Here is a 19,111-nt window from a genome sequence, read left to right as displayed (position 1 = left end):
AGAAAAACGGAATAATTTTCATCATCTTTAATCAAATACACTACACGTAAGTAATATATTACCTAGCGAGCAAAACCAAAATGTAGCAATTTTTATAATTTATAGTGTCTCAAAATCTACAAGTCGCATTATAATTGCGTTCTATTGTCATATTGAGTATTGTCGTATGCAGCGCACTAATGGAACTGATTTTGATATCAATAATGCAGTCGCTAGAGCTATACAACCTCTATTGAGTGTCGCACGTATATTTTGGAGGTTCTAAAAAATATACGTGTGAAATAAAATCTCTTTGGAATACAGATAAATATTTTTTCGTAATTTTAATCAAAAATCGTTTATAAATTTTCAAAATAAGAACGTACGTGTATTGTTTTTTTTATGTGTTTCGAAATTAATAACTCCAATGAAAACTATTTACTAGGCGATTAAAAATAGTTTGTCTAAAATTATTAACGGTTACCAAAATTACACAAACCTCAGATCCAAAATGTAAACAAAACTGAGGACCGGGGAACAAAGCAGCTCGAAGGGTGATTATTGAACCAAAATGCACCAACCGCCCCTGAACTTGACGTCATTCGTTGCTATAGCAATCCCGGGAAAACGGCCCTTGAAACATTCACTTTTTAAAATTAAAAAAAAAATAATAAAAAACGACTGCACTGATTCGAATATAAAACCTTCTTTGATATACACCTTAACTGTGTCACAAAAAAAATTAAAGAGCATTCGATTTTCGAATGGTATATAAAGGCGGGCTCAGACGTGCGTCTAGGCGACGGCACGAGGCTCACTACGTAAATGTCAGCGCGGTCGGCATGTGCGGGGCGAGGTAAGCCCGCGTGCATACTGAGACTGATTTTCCACCTACCGTTCGATCGTTCGTTAATTGACGTAATTGCGACTCGACATGTGTCAGATAGTGACTTATGCAATTTGCGAGGCTACAACGAACGTGGGCTGACGGAGTTATTTTAAACTTTAGTGTCGAAGTGATTTAAATCGTTATGCTCTTAATAGTTATGTTATGATGATGGAAAATAGGAAATGTCACAGAATCAAATCTCGTTTTTAGTTCTAGTTAAATTATTGTGTTGGCAAAATAACACAATGAGTGCGTACGAGTATGAGATTATTGTTAAAACATGCCTTTTCTATACGTATACTGTTATTCGGTATTACGAAGATGATAATACCTTTATTTATAAAATTTTTACATTCACGTAATGCTTAAACTTATTACCAATTATACTTATAATAAGTTTATTACCATTTATAGTATTAAGATCCATAAAATATTGGAAAATTCTCATCCATACAGCATGCGCCCTAACAAAGTGCGAAAGAGAGAACAAATCGCCGGGGTTGTACATCCGCTTTTCTCAGCGTTATGTAAGCTACGGCCCTGGAGCCTGGCGACACCCTCCCTCCCCCACTCGACAGCCTCGCAATTCACTGTGTTACCGTCTCGTAGCGTTGGATCGCAATTATTGCACTCAAGTTCGAAATGAGACACTGTGTTCCATAGCTGGAATACGCGATGTGGAATGTCATTGGAGTTCGGGCCTTACGGCGTAGAAAGCACTAAGTCAACATTTTGTTGACTGATTCATTGATGAATGGTTTCTGTTGGTCCGTAGATATTTTTCTATTAATTTTTATTGACCTATCATATTTTAAGAGCGCTTTTATTATTTCAATATTAACGGCAACCGTTAGTATAAAAATAAATAAAAGAATGGAATTAAATTATTTTAATGTGGTATAATTATTTTAAAAAATGGAAATATTTTTTTTAAATTTGAAATTGCAATTATTATTATAATGCAATTATTTATTTTGAAATCACAGGTTTGTCTCTCTAAGCAAAGTTTTCGAGCGCTTGAATATTTGTCGTACGTTTCAATTATAATACATGAAATAAAATGAAGCAATGCGGATAGTGAAGCGAGGGTATATAAAAATGTGGCTGTTTACAGTTTTCTTTGCTCGGAAATTATATTTCAACGATTTTTTTTTCTAGCGATGACGTAGGCAAACGTTTATTGTTATCTCTCTTAGCAAAATAATTTTATCAGCAATATATAAATATAGAATACTGATATAAGGATGTAAGTCTGTTTCTTTATTATTTTATATATTTTCGGCTACACGCAAATACTACTAATATTTTTATTTTATTTTTGAAATATAGGTAGGTCGACAAGCCACCTGATAGTAAGTTGTCACCAGCGCCATAGATATTGTCCCTGTAAGGATTAGTAACCATTTCTTACATCGCCAATACACCACCGTCCTGCTGTTATATCCCTTGTCTGAAGTTACGCTGGCTCACTCACCCTTCAAACCGGAACGCAATAATACTAAGTATTACTATTTGGCGTTAGAATATCCGATGTGGCACCTTCTTACCCAGACGGGTTCGCACAAGGCCTACCACCCAGGCAATTTGGTATTTTTCAATATAATATAATTTATCAATTACAAATGTAATTGTTTTAAGATGGACACGTATTATAATATAATATTAAAGTATATTTATTTATTGTATGTTATATTACATAAAGCTTATCGCGTACTTGTGCTATTTGGGAATGGGTATATAAAACTGATATTACACACACAAAACTCATATGTAAACGTAATTTTTTCAGAGCAGCGGTGAGAAATACAATGTTTAGACTGACTGGTCACTGAAACAGGTCGTTTGGCACAACATCGGTTACAATTATTATTCATAAATGTATATAATATATGTTAAAAATAAATGAATAAATAAAATATAATATAAATATGGTATATACTATACTGGTACCGGTAGTTGTTTTAAATTTAAATTACCTTGTAAAATTACACTTTAATTGTGCGAAGGGCTACTTGAATAAAATAGTTTTGCTTTCTATTATTATTACATAGGTACGCGGATAAGCAAATGGACCACCTGATGGTAAGTGGTCACCATAGACCATTGACATTGGTTGGCATCGTAAGAAATTTTAATAATTCCTTACATAGTTAAAGTACGAGCCTTGGGAGCAACAGTAGGTATTGCTGCTTTGCGGTAGAGTATATGATGACTGGATGGGACTCTACCAGATGGGCTTTCACAAAGCCCTTTCCGATAAAACGAATTAAATATTTAATACACTTATGCGGTTATATAAGTCGTTTATATACAAGTATATGAAGTCGGTACTAGAATGATTTGTTTCGACAATCAAATAAAATTATCTTCATTCGAAATTAAAATGAATATGAAATCACAGTTATAATAATAATATTTATTCAACGACCCGACTTTTAAATTGAGATAATGGCTAACTTTATTACGCATCGTTAGGCCGAAAAATTACAAACAAAACTAACTTCTCGCTCCTCTCCTAAGAAAAGGCAGTTTTCCAAGTCTTAGCTTTATTTCAATTTCCATGATAAAGAAAATTTGCAATGCAAACAATAGAAGCCTTAGCAAAAGTTTAATTTAATCAAAACTACCAGCCCTGTATAACGTCAGCGCCAAACGTTAAAAATAACATTTGATTGTTAACTTGAATTCAATAATTTAATATTCATACATTATTTAAATGAATATAAATTTAAATAAATCTGATGTCTAGTCCATGTGGACACAAAAAATATATATTTTTTGACGAAAATCACAGATAATCTTTTAAATATATATAGATATATTAGACTTTTAAAAGCACGATCGAATCATTTTAGAAGCTTAAATTAATTTAATGTTACCAGCGATTTGGAACGTAATTTCAAAACCAGTTATTGTTCAATAATTAATCTATTCCATCAATTATTATCAGAGTTGGGTTGATTAAGTACAATTAATATTTATCCCGTATGAAACTAAAACGAATGCTATTCATATAATACACTACTTGAATACTTAGGTTGTTTAACAGTGCTTAAATAAGCAATGATCACTGGTTTGACATCTGAAAGGCGAAGAGACAGCATTGTAAAATAATTCACCTCCTAATCATGAATAGTTATTTCATCCAATTGGGAAGTCGAAAAAATTCTGAGGTTTAGCTAAAGATCTAATGGAACATGTCATGTCATGATATTTGAATGAAAGATGAGACAGTTGATAGAGCATGTAGGTATTAGTTAAATGAGGAATTATTTTTTTTTTGTTACGTCAATGGTGGCAAACGTGCAGGAGGCTCACCTGATGGAAAGTGACTACCACCGCCCATGGACATCTGCAACACCGGGGGGCTTTCAGGTGCGTTGCCGGCCTTTCAGGAAAGAGTACGCTCTTTTCTTGAAGGTTCCCAAGTCGTATCGGTTCGGAAAAACCGTCGGCGAAAGCTGGTTCCAAAGAGTGGTTGTGCGAGTCTTGGTCGTCTGAAATAAAATTTTGTCACACAAGTATCCCGAAACACTGATTGGTGAGTAAAACAATCTCTACTTGAATAAATTTCCTCTGAAGATAGACTATGCTATCGGGGGCTATGTAAAGTAATACTTTATCATTTTTGATATTTTAAATTGTTGAAGTTAACCATTAAAAACCATATTTAGTTACACGGTCGTAGTTAATAAGTCTACCCGTATTTATTTTAAATCGAATTCGAAACTTATTTGCTTAAGTTTAATTTAGTTTCATACATTTTATTCATCAAAAACAACTCATATTCAACCGATAAATTTTACCTAGTATTGCCGAAAAAGCACCTAGTCGTGGCCGGAAAAGTACAAAATAATCCATACGTTTTTCATTTAAAATGTTCATAATCATCAGTCCATTGTTATCTACTGCTAGAGATCTCTCCCGTCCAGTAAAGCAATATTTTTAATGCTTATAATAAACAAATTGTCGTACGTATAATAAATTTTATTTTATTGACCAAAAACACAATGAATTGGAACCGTTCATTTTACTCTACTAGATCATTCGTTTAAAAATAATGAATTTAATTGCCTGAGTATTATTTATCTTGTTTTCTCAGCTGAACAATCGTAGGATATTTAATTGAATTTTGAAGGTGGGGCTCCGTGATACTTAAGTAGAGGCTTTAAATACAACTGACAGATTTCCGATATTGGAAAGGGCTAAATTTCAGCAGCGCATAAGCGTAAAGACGGCGCTCTCTTAGAATAAACCTCAACCTAAACACTAATTGGATTAAATTATAATAAACAAGTTTTCATATGTTTCATCTATGTATGTTGTTGCATGTGTGTGTCAAAGCTCGTAACTAAATTTAAACTATTTCCCCCCGAACCCGCTCTGAAACAGCATCTTGGAATAAGCTGTAAACTCTCTTCTTGAGTGGAGATATGGCTTTTCCCAGCCATGGGACGTTTATATTACTTTATTTTTATATTTACTAAACCAGAATTTAACAAGCTTTTTAAATTAGATGACATGGTGATAAACAAAAGTGGAAACAATCATTGAAGCATCTTTGTTGAAGTAGTTACGGTTACGTAGAGGGATGTTAATAATAATAACATTATTGATATAAACAAAATTAAATATTATAATAATTAGTGAAGTAAACAAATATTGCATTGTGTGTGCAAACAGTCAAGCATCCTGTCCGTCAACTCGAAGTTAAAAGTTAACTTTACCATATGAATGCCTTTTTAAAACCTTTTATTTAACTTCAATTGTCAGTGTCTGGTTGAAATCTTGCAACTGAATTTGAAATCAATTCCATTCAGTTCCATTCATTCGATCGAGCTGAAATTTTACATATCGTTTTGGTACTGGTCACAATACGATCTTGTAAACTAAATAATGTAGTTTATTCAAAGTTGCTTGGTTGAGATTTGTTTTAAATTATATCAATTCTGATTCAGATTTATTTTGCTATTGTGGATTTAATATTATATACTGGACTTTTTACCTTATAATGTAGATAGCGTTGGTCTAGTACCTAGTTTATAAAGCCATAGATCTCGAGGTTCTTCCACGTTCATATTCTGGGTCTTAACTATAAAAAAATGACATCATCATCATCCTCCTGCCCTTATCCCAATTTTACTTGGGGTCGGCGCAGCATGTCTTTTTCTTGCATATTTCTCTGTCTGACGTCATCTCACAAGTAACATTCTTTCCAGCCATATCGTCTTTCTCACAATCCATCCATCGTTTCTTTAGTCGTCCCCTTCCTATATATTCATCCACGTCCCTGCTCAAGACCTTATTCACAACATGGTCCTCATTCCTCTGCATAACATGCCCATAAAAAATATTCAATTAGAGCTTTTTCTTTTGAGAAACGCTCAGTATTAAGTCGGATTTTATATCCCATCGGTTTTTGGAATGCGAGAATAGATGCAGATATAAGTGAGGAATCTTGGACGTCTCAAATATAATTAATTTTTTAAAGTATCGCGAAACCCGGATTGAGTAGAACAACCTGTACTTGAATAAATTTCCTCTGAAGATAGACTTTGCTAGCGGGGCTATTTAAAGTAATACTTTTTCATATTTGATATTTTAAATTGTTGAAGGTTTTTGGAATGCGGCAATAGATGCACTTATGTTTGCGCACACATTTGTGCGTTATAACGTCACTCGAGAATGTCCACCGAAATCGAAGTGAGATTCGAATATTACCCTCCCCAAAACGAGAGAAGTAACGTAAATATTTACTAACCTAAATATTTTTTGACAATTTATTAGATATTATATAATTAAGTCACAATTATTCGAGTAGTAAATGAAGTTTTTAATTGTTTCATATGTAAAAAGATCCAACAATGTCATTACGTATATACGAAGTAATTACCTACACTAATTGCAAAATCTGCATCGTTAACCACAGAATATCTATTAAATAAATTGATGATAGATGTATCAATAAGTAATAGGTATTATACATCGTCGGTCTAGAGGCTACGTCATAACGCCGGTAGTATTGAAATCGAATAAATTGAATACATGTTTCTCAGCAGTTAGAAAGCTCGTAATACCGTTTCTTCTGCTGTCTCATTAAACTTTGTGAGTCAGGAAAATTTGAGAAGGAGAGTTCATCTACGCTTGCGCAGACAGACAAGCAAGCTATCTACGAAGGAGTTATTGTAGTGCCTTGTATAGCGGTTTCACAGATTAGCTAGGTAGTTAATCTTGTTATATTATTATACGTAATAAGGATACATATACCACCATTAAAAAGTTAAAGATTAATAATAATGTATTTGTTAATTTATTAATTAATTTAACTTGATGGTAGTCTCATCATATATTCTACCGCCAAACAGCAATACTTAATATCGTTGTCTCCCGGTTTGAAGGATAACTGAGCCAGTGTAACTACAGGCACGTGGGACATAAGACCTTAATTCCCAAGTTTGGTAGTGTAATTAATATATTTTACGCTACCAATGTCTATATTTTTATGTGGTAATTACTTATGTCAAGTGGTCCAATCAACCCAAAGATCTGGCAACACCAATTTTACTTTACTTTTTTGTTTACAAAGGCTTTTTTTAGTCACAGAAAATTTTAGTAAAAGCACGTATAAAATGATATTTTACTTGCATATATAATGTAATGTTAAGTCCAATATTTGGATGCTAAGTAATCTTTATTTTATTAATAACAATCAAAATAATAGTCCAAAGTTCAAATACGATTAGTAGTTACAAAGTGCAAGGCAACGCAGTTACAGTTACAGACAGTTTATAAAACACGTTCATCGTCCGAAACTTCCAAGTTGAGGTTTAAGTTTGAAAGTTGTATTGAGTACGATCATACTTTATTTCCCGTACGTCTATAGTTAAAATAAAATGGGCTATAACTAAATGTGATATAGTTTATACTGTTTCTCAATAAACGGGCTGTCTAACGCAAAAAAAAAAATCTTCAAATCTGACTGATATCGCGTCTAAATAAAGAAACAAACTCTTCAGCTATAGCTTCATTTGCTCCACGCGATTTCAGTCACAGCGTTATATTACATAGACTATATTTTCTCAATTAATGGGCTATCTATCACCAAAATATATTTTCAATTCAAAGTGATATGACATGTGATTAGTTCGTTCAAACAAATAAACTATTTACTATAACAATAAATAATATATAACTTATATGTGTTTAAGCATATTTTTCATTTCACAAGATTAAGCTACGTTTTATCGCCCAATGTAACTTTTATAATAGAATGCGGGTAAACGTTAGAATCTTTATGAGATTTAAACTTTATGCGAAGTTTATTATAAAATGTGTTAAATCTTGGAAGTTAAATATTACAAGTCTCTTTCATAGAGCATACGGTAAAGTAACAATTAAAAAGAATGGGACACGTTTCATACCTCAAGAAGAGAAAAATTGTGACCAACAGCGGAACATTTGCTTGTTTTTTGTTCAGTTTAGAAATTATTGAATAATATACCTAATTATTACACAGTTAAAGGTCTTTTTCCAATTGACAAAAATCTCTAGAAAATATTATATGAATATACCTTAATTTTTATATATATCTACATATAACGAGCCTACTTTATTATTTTTGTTTGCGTGACGGCTACGCTTGACACTTGTCAATCGTAACTATCACATACTACTTGACTAGTGTGTGCCAACCCTTGGACACTATTTTTTCCTACTCGTTTTCCGCTCCGGAAGGTATAGACTACTAAACATTATTTATATTCAGGAACTGCTCCTAAACTAAACTGCCTGCTAACTAAACTTCAAACGTAAACTATGCGATGCTATGATCAAGTTTAGCGGTTTCCGAATTTATGTACCAAATACACAATATTATAAATATATTTTATTTTTCTCATAATATAATTTAATACATTGGAAATTAATATTTTTTTAAAACGAAAAATGTAATGGCAAGTTAAACATACATTACAGTTCATCGAAAAATATAATAAGTTATATTTTACATACATAAAATTATAATAACTTGTCAGTCTCACCATTCAAACATGATACCTATATGAATTCCACGTCTTCGCTCCGGGGAAACCTTACAAGGTTATGTTCAGTGGAACGCTTGCAAATCGAGTTATCTGAAGCCACATATATGTACTGTAATATATAAGTAATATGGGCAGATAGAATAATTGACTTAATATGTGTTAAAATAAGCATACTGACGCATATCGTCGAATGAGATTAACTATTGCAGTCATTGCGGCAAAGATTTAAGCTTCTATAATCTGGTTTAATTTTTTTTTCTAGTACCTTATATAGATATATTGTTGAAAACAATTTAGCAGAATATTTTATGAATAGCATGTTCCATTTGTCTAATTTAAATCGTAATTAAGAACGTATGAATTTGTTTTTGTTAATGGCATCTATAAATCATCCTTTGCAACTTTTCGAACATTTTAACTAGCGGACAAACAAGCCACTAAAATTAAAAGTCCCAGATAACAAAAAAAAGGAAAAAAAATACATTGAAATCAAATGAAATCAAAACGAACCTCCGACAGTTTTAACCTCAATTATATTTCGATTTGCAAAGAGATATATAATATAAAGCATATTTATATGTTATACTGTGACGTCGTTACTTGTGTCAATGTAGGGAAAGATAAATTTCCAATCAAGGATTTCCTGGCGAATGCTGACAAAACTATTACGGAAAACATGAGACTTATGATGGTAATTTAGACGTTGTATAAATATTTATTAGAAGATTGTACATCCATCGCTATTGTAACTGGAAATCGTATATAACGTTTGTTTACTTTACAGAAAAGTACACGAACTGAATAGTACCTCATATTTCATATGAATAATACGTCCCCCTGACCTTTTAAGTCACGGCGACCATTTTTAACAGATTAGCCAACTAGACTCTTAAATATATATATGGTGCTCAAATTTTTGCACAAAATTAATTGATGTGCGTATATTTCCTAACTCATATTCCAATGAGTCGTCAAATACGACAGGACATGAGAGAGAGCTTAGGTTCTTTATAAGCGTTAGTACCGTCAACTAACAGACTCCGAGCTGCTGTTGAGTGTTTTAGTAAAGCATAACATAAGATTATTTTACTGGTTCGACCCGGGGTTTGAACTCAGGACCCCGAATTCTTCAGTGATGTAAGTTAGCCATAACATAAATGACAGTAATTTACAGTCTTACAGTAATTATAATCTTATATCAGCAAAAGTGACTTGTCAAACTTATGTATATTTTTCTAGTAATTATTATTTGAAACGATAAGTTTATCTGGATTTCTTTTTTGATTTATTATTTGAACTATCTGTCTAAACATATACTTCATTTCATAGATTACAGGACAAATTATGCAAATATAGACCCAAAAGCTGAGAGAAACAGTAAATCAAACTAGTGATTGTGTCCAAACATTGGAGCCACGTGTGCGGAATAAACAATACTGTATCACTTAGAACATAAAGTGTTCTGGAAATGGTATTTATTAATTAATTTAATTTCATTACTTTGTATAAGCCTGTGGCTCTAACCATCCTCAAATCATATTATATTCTATCGTAAAATAATACTAAGTAATGCGTGTTTAGATTGACGAGTGAATGAACATCTTAGTTCCCAAGTTTAGTAGCACGTGGACGATGTGAGGGATGACTAAAGCGAATGTCTATGGGCAGTGACCACTTATAATATGGTGGATACTTTAACCATTAAAAAAAAGTCTTAACTATGAAATATGTTTTACCCAACTTTAATCTACCTGTCTTTTACTAACTAACCTATAAATTGAACGACGTGTGTGATGTGGAATGTTATAAAACTTTTTACAAGTGTCAACAACAGCTGTACAAAGTTTAAACTCAATCGTATTCATAGTTTTGGAATGCATACGACACGAAGAAAGGAATATTTATTTTTATATAAGTTTTTCAACTCACATCGTAACTGTGTTCATTGAGATGTTGCTAGAATATATTTAAAATATTCAATACTGATATTATAAATGCGAAAGTAATACTATCTGTCTATTTGTCTGTTGCTCTTTCACGGCCAAACTACTGAACCGAATTTGATGATGTTTGATATTAAGCAAGCTTGAACTTCAAGATAGGACAGAGGCTTTTTTGCCTAATACTTGAAACCAACCACTAACGTGAGCGAAAGTGCAATTGAGAATTAGTATAAAATAATTATGTATATCCTAAGCCGTTATCTTTTTTTTTTTTTAAGATGTTCAGTACTTATTACATTAAGCAGAACCAAATATATCAATAAAGTTATATTAAGTTGAAGTTCATCGTTTATTTAATAGTTTGTAGGTGTGCGTAATCGTTTGTGTGTTTTAATGTCCATGCAAAAATGTATGAGACATTATTATACTATATGATATTATTTAAAACTGCATTGTTGCGCTATATAAGAAACCTTATAAAAGTAATGTGTTAAGCTAGTGTGAAAATTATAAAATTAACTTAATTAACTTTATCCAAGTAGGCATGAACAAGCCCTTAATTCGTCAATAGAGGGATTAAATAAATAATACAGATTCTACGGACAAGAGTGCCAAGATACTCAGTAGTTTATCTTTTTCCCAAATCTAATGATACATAACATGAATTACACTATGTAAAATTTATTTCACTTGAGTCTTACATAATGAACTTCATGTACTTTACCATATATAATATGTAGTAATAAGATTGATAGATTTATAGTTGTTATATTTGTAATATTTTACAGATCAAAATTATATCAAAGTGAGGAGCCAGATGAAATTCTAGATGACACTTCTATAAAATTATTTATTCTGTGATTTAAACCATTGATCGTTAAAGCTGGCTCATTCCATATCACTATACTAACCAGGCGATTATTTCGGAAGTGGAAATTTCCAGAAAGTTGAAGAAAAACTTAAACAAGATAAAAGAGAGGTTACGTTATAATAATTGTAATAATAATCATTTATTTCAGGCCAAACCCATAAGACAACAATTACCTTAAATACTAATGTTAGTTAACAATATTTTCAATATAACTATCTTAATATTAATATATTGTGTAACTTAAGCCAATGTAGCATCGGAGATTCCGATGGATCTGCAAAAACTCTCAATATAAAATACATATAAAATTAGAAAGCTACCAGCTTGAAGCCAGTGGTCATGTGTATTTTTCCTCTTACAGATATAAATATTGTTACGATTCATCTTTAAAAGTCTTACTTTAATTTGTTTCTACTATTGCTATTCGGTTCAAGGACATGAAGCTGTCATCGGTAATTCTTATTCAGCTACCTCTAGTTACTCTAAAAAGTAACAGATGCTAGAATGCAGAAATAGGACAGTCCCGTCGATAGCAAACAATTTGGTCACATTTGGAACGACCTCTATTGTCGTGGCTTGTGTCCTCATTCAGCAATTAGGTTAAAAAAAAACTTTTGGCCGACAAGACTATCGGCAATGTTTATATTCTAACCTATTTTCCAATTAAGAACTTGGAATAAGCAATACTGTTATTATTATTAGTTTACGATTTAAAAACTAAGGGGTCTTTTGGTGATTTAAAAGACCTTGGCAGTGGGAATACCTTTTCCGTTTTTGGTAGGATAAAGGAGGGTTTTGATCCCAAGTGATTCCCATGAACGACACGTTTTAAAATTTGAATGCACGCAATAACATGTTTTGTATTGTTTGTTGAGTTAGGCAGTAAAATAAAGTGTCTTGCCATTTTTTTAATTATTAGGCTCAATAGGAAATGTTTCGTAGTATTACTAAAAATATTAAGGGCCGTGGTTTCCCATGAGAGCCGAGATAACCCATTGGTTAGAACGCGTGGCAAGTGGCAGGCAAGTACCACTAAATTTTCATGGGCTTAATTTGTGTTTATAATTAATTTCGTGCATGAAACATCGTGAGGAAACCTGCATGTGTCTAATTTCAACTTAATTCTGACACATTTGTATCCACCAACCGGCATTGGAGCAGCGTGATGGAATGTGCTCCATACCTTCCCTAAAGGGAGAGGAGGCCTTAGCCCAGGGGTGTGAAATTTACAGGTTGTTAATGTGGTTTCCCAAAGCTTAAGCGCAAGTTTTAATCTTGTAAGTATGACCGTATTTTCGTGTTTTTTATTTGTGTTTATATTTAATCTCATGCTCGGTTCGTCATCCTTATATAAAACATGCCGGCTATGAATCGTACAATAATCCGGGACATGTGTATCTACCAACCTCCATTAGGGTAGCGTGGTAAAATAAGTGTCTAACCTTCTCTTCAAACAAACCGGAGGTATAGCCCAGCAAAGATTTATTGAGTCAACTATCGTGAGGACTACTGAATTCATGATTTATTTATCTCAAAAACTACTTGAAAAGTAAACAATTCAACTAAAATCTTGTTATACTTGTTTGTAGAACGTTTTGCTTTATAATAATATTTAATTTTAAAATAATTTAGCTGATGATAAAGTGCAGTTTTAAATAAAATAAAAAAAGGAAATTTACATACTTCAAGCTAATTAGTAACTTAATTTTAACATGAACCTTTAAATTAAAAAAAAAGCTGGGAATCAGAAATAAAAAATAAAAAGAGAAATAAAATTATAAGCCACATGAAATATTCCTAAAAGGAAACCTATAATTCTAAGGCCTTTACGAATTAATAGCGAACGTTGAAAAACCTTAATTAAGTAACAAGTTAAATACGTTCACCGGCGTCTCTCCGACCTCATTCTGTAGATTGTGACGCGACTTAAAGCCTACGTTTTAAGAAAAAAAAGAAAATGTGGCACATATAGCAGTAATATTTAAAATCGAGTTCTCTCTGGACCGTACTGTTGCTTGTATCACACAGAGCTTCCAATATTTTCACATGTTATTCATAAGTACATTGGTGGTAGGGCTTTGCACAAATCCAACAACAAGCAGGAACCACCCAGTCACATATTTAACCGCAAAACAACAACAATATTGTCGTTTCGGTTTGAAGGGTGAGTGAGTTTGTGCAACAGGCACAGAGGAAACGACATCTTAGTTACCAGGTTTGATGTTAATGTAACTCTAAAACTTGACTTACTGATATGGATAACCCTGCTGACGAGTAGATTTTGGTTATTTTTATAATAGTCTTATGGCATATTACATATCGCTAACGCTACAGTTATTAAAACTATTTTTATTTTACAAAAGAGTCCGTCCGGTCTATTTATAATTTTGGACTTCAAGCAAGCCTAAACCCCAAGGAAGGACATAGGTTAATTTTTTCATGGCTAACACCCGGCAAACAACCACTAAAACGCGACCAAACCCATGGGCGACTATCAGTAATTGATTTATTATTGTTTCGTAAAAATTCATAATGACATAAGGTGACAATCCTACCAAAGACAGTAATTATACATCAATACATTTAATACTTTAAAATCACCGTCGACACGCGTAACATTTATAGTCACAGAATTCAAGACACTATAAATCTAACTATACAAAACTGACAAAATAGGTTCGCTGTATCAACAACGTCGGTTACAATGTGTTTATCCTATTTGCTTGAGCCTTGGACCAAATTAACAAGCTTAATCTGGATTAGCTAATAAAGTTAAAGATTGAACAATGAATTGCACCATAATTGCAATTGGATAATTTTTTAATACCATCAATTATAAAGTTAATATTTTTTATTTTATACATATTTCCTTATCTGCGTCGGTACATATTTAGTTGCACATCATATCACTTAGTAACATTATCCTGATATTTGACTTTAAAGAGTTAAGCATGGAAAAATAAAGGGTTATACAAAAATAAATATTAAAACTCCAGAATCAAGTATACCTATACAAGTTCACAGGAACGTAGAAGATCAAAATTTTGGTGAAATACTTGATTTTGTTCATATATATACATTTGAGTCGGTGATGAAGTATGTTATCTACGCATAGACCGATGTAGTACTAGAAACAGATACATTATCAAGTTGAAAACAAAATTTAGCTTTAGTGTTATTGATCAAGGAATAATGAGCAATTCATTGATAATCAATTACATGAACCTTTTTATAATTTGGACCACTTTGCTCGTTTACCGTGATATTGTATTCAAACTTTGCAACCCAGTGCGATACCAATACGATTTGAATATGTATCTGTTCACGTAATTGGTATCCGAATGTAATACGATACGTTGAAAAAATTCTGATTAACTTTTATATTGTTCTGTGTGGAAAAGCAAAAACGTGAAATCTCATTGGTACTCATTTCAACTACAGTATTCTGTTACATTAATTTTAATATGTTAAGTCTAAAATGCAAAATTTTCTTTTGACTTTCCAAACAATCAAGTAGTCTCGCATTATATAGGTATATAATATAAATTTTATACTCATATGAAAAAAAGTCTTTCATAATATTGTCATCTCCATGTATTTTCATGTTAATTCAATATTTGCTTGAAACAATTCGTGTTTTCTTTAACTTCTGGCGTTATTAAAATAGTCAACAACAATTTAAATACCTCTTGATTTTTGGGTCATCAAATTAAAATATACTAGCGAACCACCCGGTTGGAACAGGTTAAATTTATTAATAAACAAAATGATAGAGATAAATATAATTTATAGCATTTAGAATAAGGTAACTTTCTGCGAGTGAGATTGTTTTAGGATTAGACCATTAGTTCCGGACCTATGGATAATTATTTACAATGATTTTTAAATCAAATAACGTTTACAATACAAATGCATATAATTCATAAAATTCATCTAAAAATTAATTATAATAATCATAATTCATTTTTAAAATTCTATAATATTTCTAATAATATGCTCATAAACGTCAGTATCTATATAAATAACTAAAAAAGTGCATATTGTTATTAGTTTTATGAGATTAATGTTGGTATAATTATAATTTTGTAATGTAGTTTAAAAAGTGTTCACACAATTCCTTATATCACTAAAACACTTGTTCAGAACCAATAAATCCTCAAATTCATCGATTGAACCGAAAACTTTCATGGCAATAGAGAAGTTAAAAATACGAAAACTACTTGATGGATTGAGATAAAACTCCAAAAGACGATTACTTATTTCTAGAACAAGAAAGTTCACAGGTAGCCAAAGTTATGAAAAGGCACGAAGATTTCTATTATGACTTCCACATCTTGGAAAATTTGAACTCTATCCAATTCTTATAAGTAAAACAATGGTTTGAAAAGATAAATAGAAACTTAAGCAAGTAATCCATTGATATTAATTATTTCTGTTCGTCTCGAAGTTTGAATTCGACAAAATGTAATAAGCGTGTGATTTGTGACTGCACTTACCTCTTAAAAGAGTTACTCATCATGCAAGACTGCCTCATAGGTGGCTGTCCTGCCGTGCCTCCAAAAGCACCTAAAGCGGTCCTGCGCCTGAACTCTTACCGGTCTTGTTGTATTTGTCGTCCTATCGGATTAATAGGGTGAGGGAATTGATCGAACCTATGTTTTCATACACACCTGTGCTGTACTATGTCCTGCGTAGTTAGCTGGTTTCCCTAGAGATGAACCGCCGTGGCCGTAATCGGTCAGGACTATCATCACTTATAAAACAATAGAACTTATAAAATAAACAAAACTATGAAACATGTTCCGTTTATTGCCGTATTTCGAGTCGTATGTATTTCAAATAAAACAACAAACGATGATAAATTTTCTCATATTTTTTCTTGTTTTCACAGATAATTCTAATGTCATAAGATAAAATATATAAAAAGAACTTCGATGTACTGTTGATTGTAGAAAAACATTTTAGATGGCGACTCAGTAAACTTTGAATATAAAAGTTAGGTCGTTTGAAAGCTTGAATTGAATCCATTTCGAATTTTGCCTACATTTCTTATTCAGAGAAATCTCGGATTAAGCATTCGTGTTAGACAGATTTACAAATTATGAACGAAGAAATGGTCTGGACTTCTTTTAGAAAAATATTTAGATAAAACATAACATAAAAAATTAGATTAACTTTACATTTACGATTTATACGAGAAATGTTACTTATTCCATGAAACCGATGACTTTGTAAATATCGTAATTTCCTCTACCATAATACAATGATAATAAGTTGGACATTAACTCGCGTCGTCTTTAATTCTTTAAGATATTTAAAAGGGATTACGTTCATACCAACATAGTTTCTTAGAAATAAACACGATTGTTCAAGTGAAATGTAATTAAATACAACAGAAGCGGACAGGGAATCCTTGGAAGTGTTGCTCATAAGTTTGCGGAACAACTCCATTAAACTATATTTAAAAAGGTACTTGTTAAAATTTATAAAAAAGGATATTCTACATATGGAGAAAGTTCTTGGGAACATCAGTTGATGATCAAACTTGCCCATTGATAAATTCATTAGACACTTCTTAAGAAAAACACATTTTAATTTGTTCCTTATTCTGTAAGGACGTATTGTTTATGTAGTTTTTGATTAGTGTGTCTATCACCGTAGAATTGTTAATATTGTTAGATTATAATGTATATTGCGAGATTGTAAACTGTCGGAAGAATGTGATTGGTGATTCAACTACAAAAAAACGTATATATTTTCGATAGTTTATCATCTTTCAGTTTGATTAGGTTAGAGTTTTTATAATTTAATTTTCATTACCTTCGGTAGATTATAATCTATCGAAGAGTAAATTAAATTGTAACTATTAAGTTTCTTTTCACAATCTTTCGAAAGTTTACAATTTCTCGAGACAGATTATGATCTAACTGTATTTATATTTTACGTTGACAAATCCAAACCAAAATTCAGTTGGACCCACTTTTCCTTTTCTCAGATTTATTTGGAGGAATCTCTAAAAATAATGAGTTTATGAGCAAGGGGCCGACACTCATCCACCAATGAAAGTACTTATACATTTTTATCAAGAAATATTCCGTAAAGTATGATATAGTATATTATATTTATAAGTATTTAACACATTGTCTGCTAACTTCAAAACTTAGGGGCTTATATCTCTAGAGCCCAAGAAAACTGACTTAAGTCGGAATGAAAACTTACTTGTTGATTTTCAAATAAACTGAAGCCCTGGGGATGGTCGCTGAGGATGTTTTTTTTAACAATTTATAACTTAAACAAAATAAGAATATAACAGAAACCTTCACGTAAGAAATCTCACTTGTGGTTCCATTATTTTTGGTATTCTGATGCAAAGTTCTTCCTATTGAGACATTTTTACCCCCTAATAATTCATAAAATAACATATAATATTCGTTACAAATCCGTATTTAATGTACTATATTTTGAGTTAGATATTATATATATACTATAGACTGAGTTTGTTGTCGGTTGCTTTCAGTGAAATCTACATTACAAGTCAGTGGTAGCTTCGCTTAATATAGTATTTAAAACGGGATATTTACCATGTTTTTTATTTTTATTTGGTGGAGCTCGATATTTCGACATTATCTACGAATGTCTTGTTCACGAGACTGACGTTAGCGGGTAGATGTTGATCAACCACCAAATAAAAATAAAAAACATGGTAAATATCCCGTTTTAAATACCGTTAGTAATAAAAATAACCATGTTAATTTAAAATCGCTTAATATAGTTTTGTAAAATGACGATTCAAAATTATTTGTAAAATCCTACTTGAATAAAGTATATTTTAATTTTGATATCAATATTTAAAATTTAGTGTACTACTATCAGAAATGTTATGTGATAAAACAAAATACTAGAGATATTCTAAAGACAATTGTACTATCTCTACTCCAAGCGAACCTAGTCAGACACGAATTATCTTGAATTCTTTATATTATGAGTGCCTTTTACTTCGCACATTAGTTCTTATTGGTGCCTTGAGAAACACTCTTCGCTAAGCGTCTGCTTATTTTGTAAATTGGACTATTTTAGGATTATGTCATATTGAACACTCTTCTGGTTTCAAATTAAAGTTCTAAGATATGAGAAACGAATTAATGATAGGCATTTTTGTAGCGAACCTTCATCGATACAACGAAAAGAAAATTTTCAAGGTCAAAGTTAAATTTGACGATTTTTAGAATCGTAAGTACGCAACTTAATAATAAACAAATTCAGGCTTTCTTTCTATCACGTGTACTGAATCACACAAGCTCTTTTCTCATCTAAAGGATGGATATACGAGTAAAACAGTAAGTCGGCTGTCTGCAATGTGGCTTAGGATACTAAATTTCGTTTTATA

General features: G+C 31.8%; 1 protein-coding gene across 6 annotated transcripts in view; it reads right to left on the bottom strand.

Moving 5' to 3' along the window:
* Positions 1 to 854, bottom strand: part of Chp (chaoptin) — a 71,526-nt gene extending 70,672 nt beyond the window's left edge. For 3 of the 6 annotated variants that reach the window (XM_064216399.1, XM_064216396.1, XM_064216398.1), the window contains exon 1: positions 479 to 846. The gene's annotated coding sequence lies outside the window, so the exon portion shown is untranslated. Of the gene's footprint in view, positions 1 to 478 lie in introns of all 6 variants that reach the window. The other 3 variants (XM_064216394.1, XM_064216395.1, XM_064216397.1) reach the window with 3 other exon arrangements.
* Positions 855 to 19,111: the final 18,257 nt, after the last annotated feature.

The sequence above is a fragment of the Vanessa tameamea genome, chromosome 12, assembly GCF_037043105.1.
Source record: "Vanessa tameamea isolate UH-Manoa-2023 chromosome 12, ilVanTame1 primary haplotype, whole genome shotgun sequence".
Lineage (NCBI taxonomy): Eukaryota > Metazoa > Arthropoda > Insecta > Lepidoptera > Nymphalidae > Vanessa > Vanessa tameamea.
This window is presented reverse-complemented; position numbering and strand designations above follow the sequence as displayed.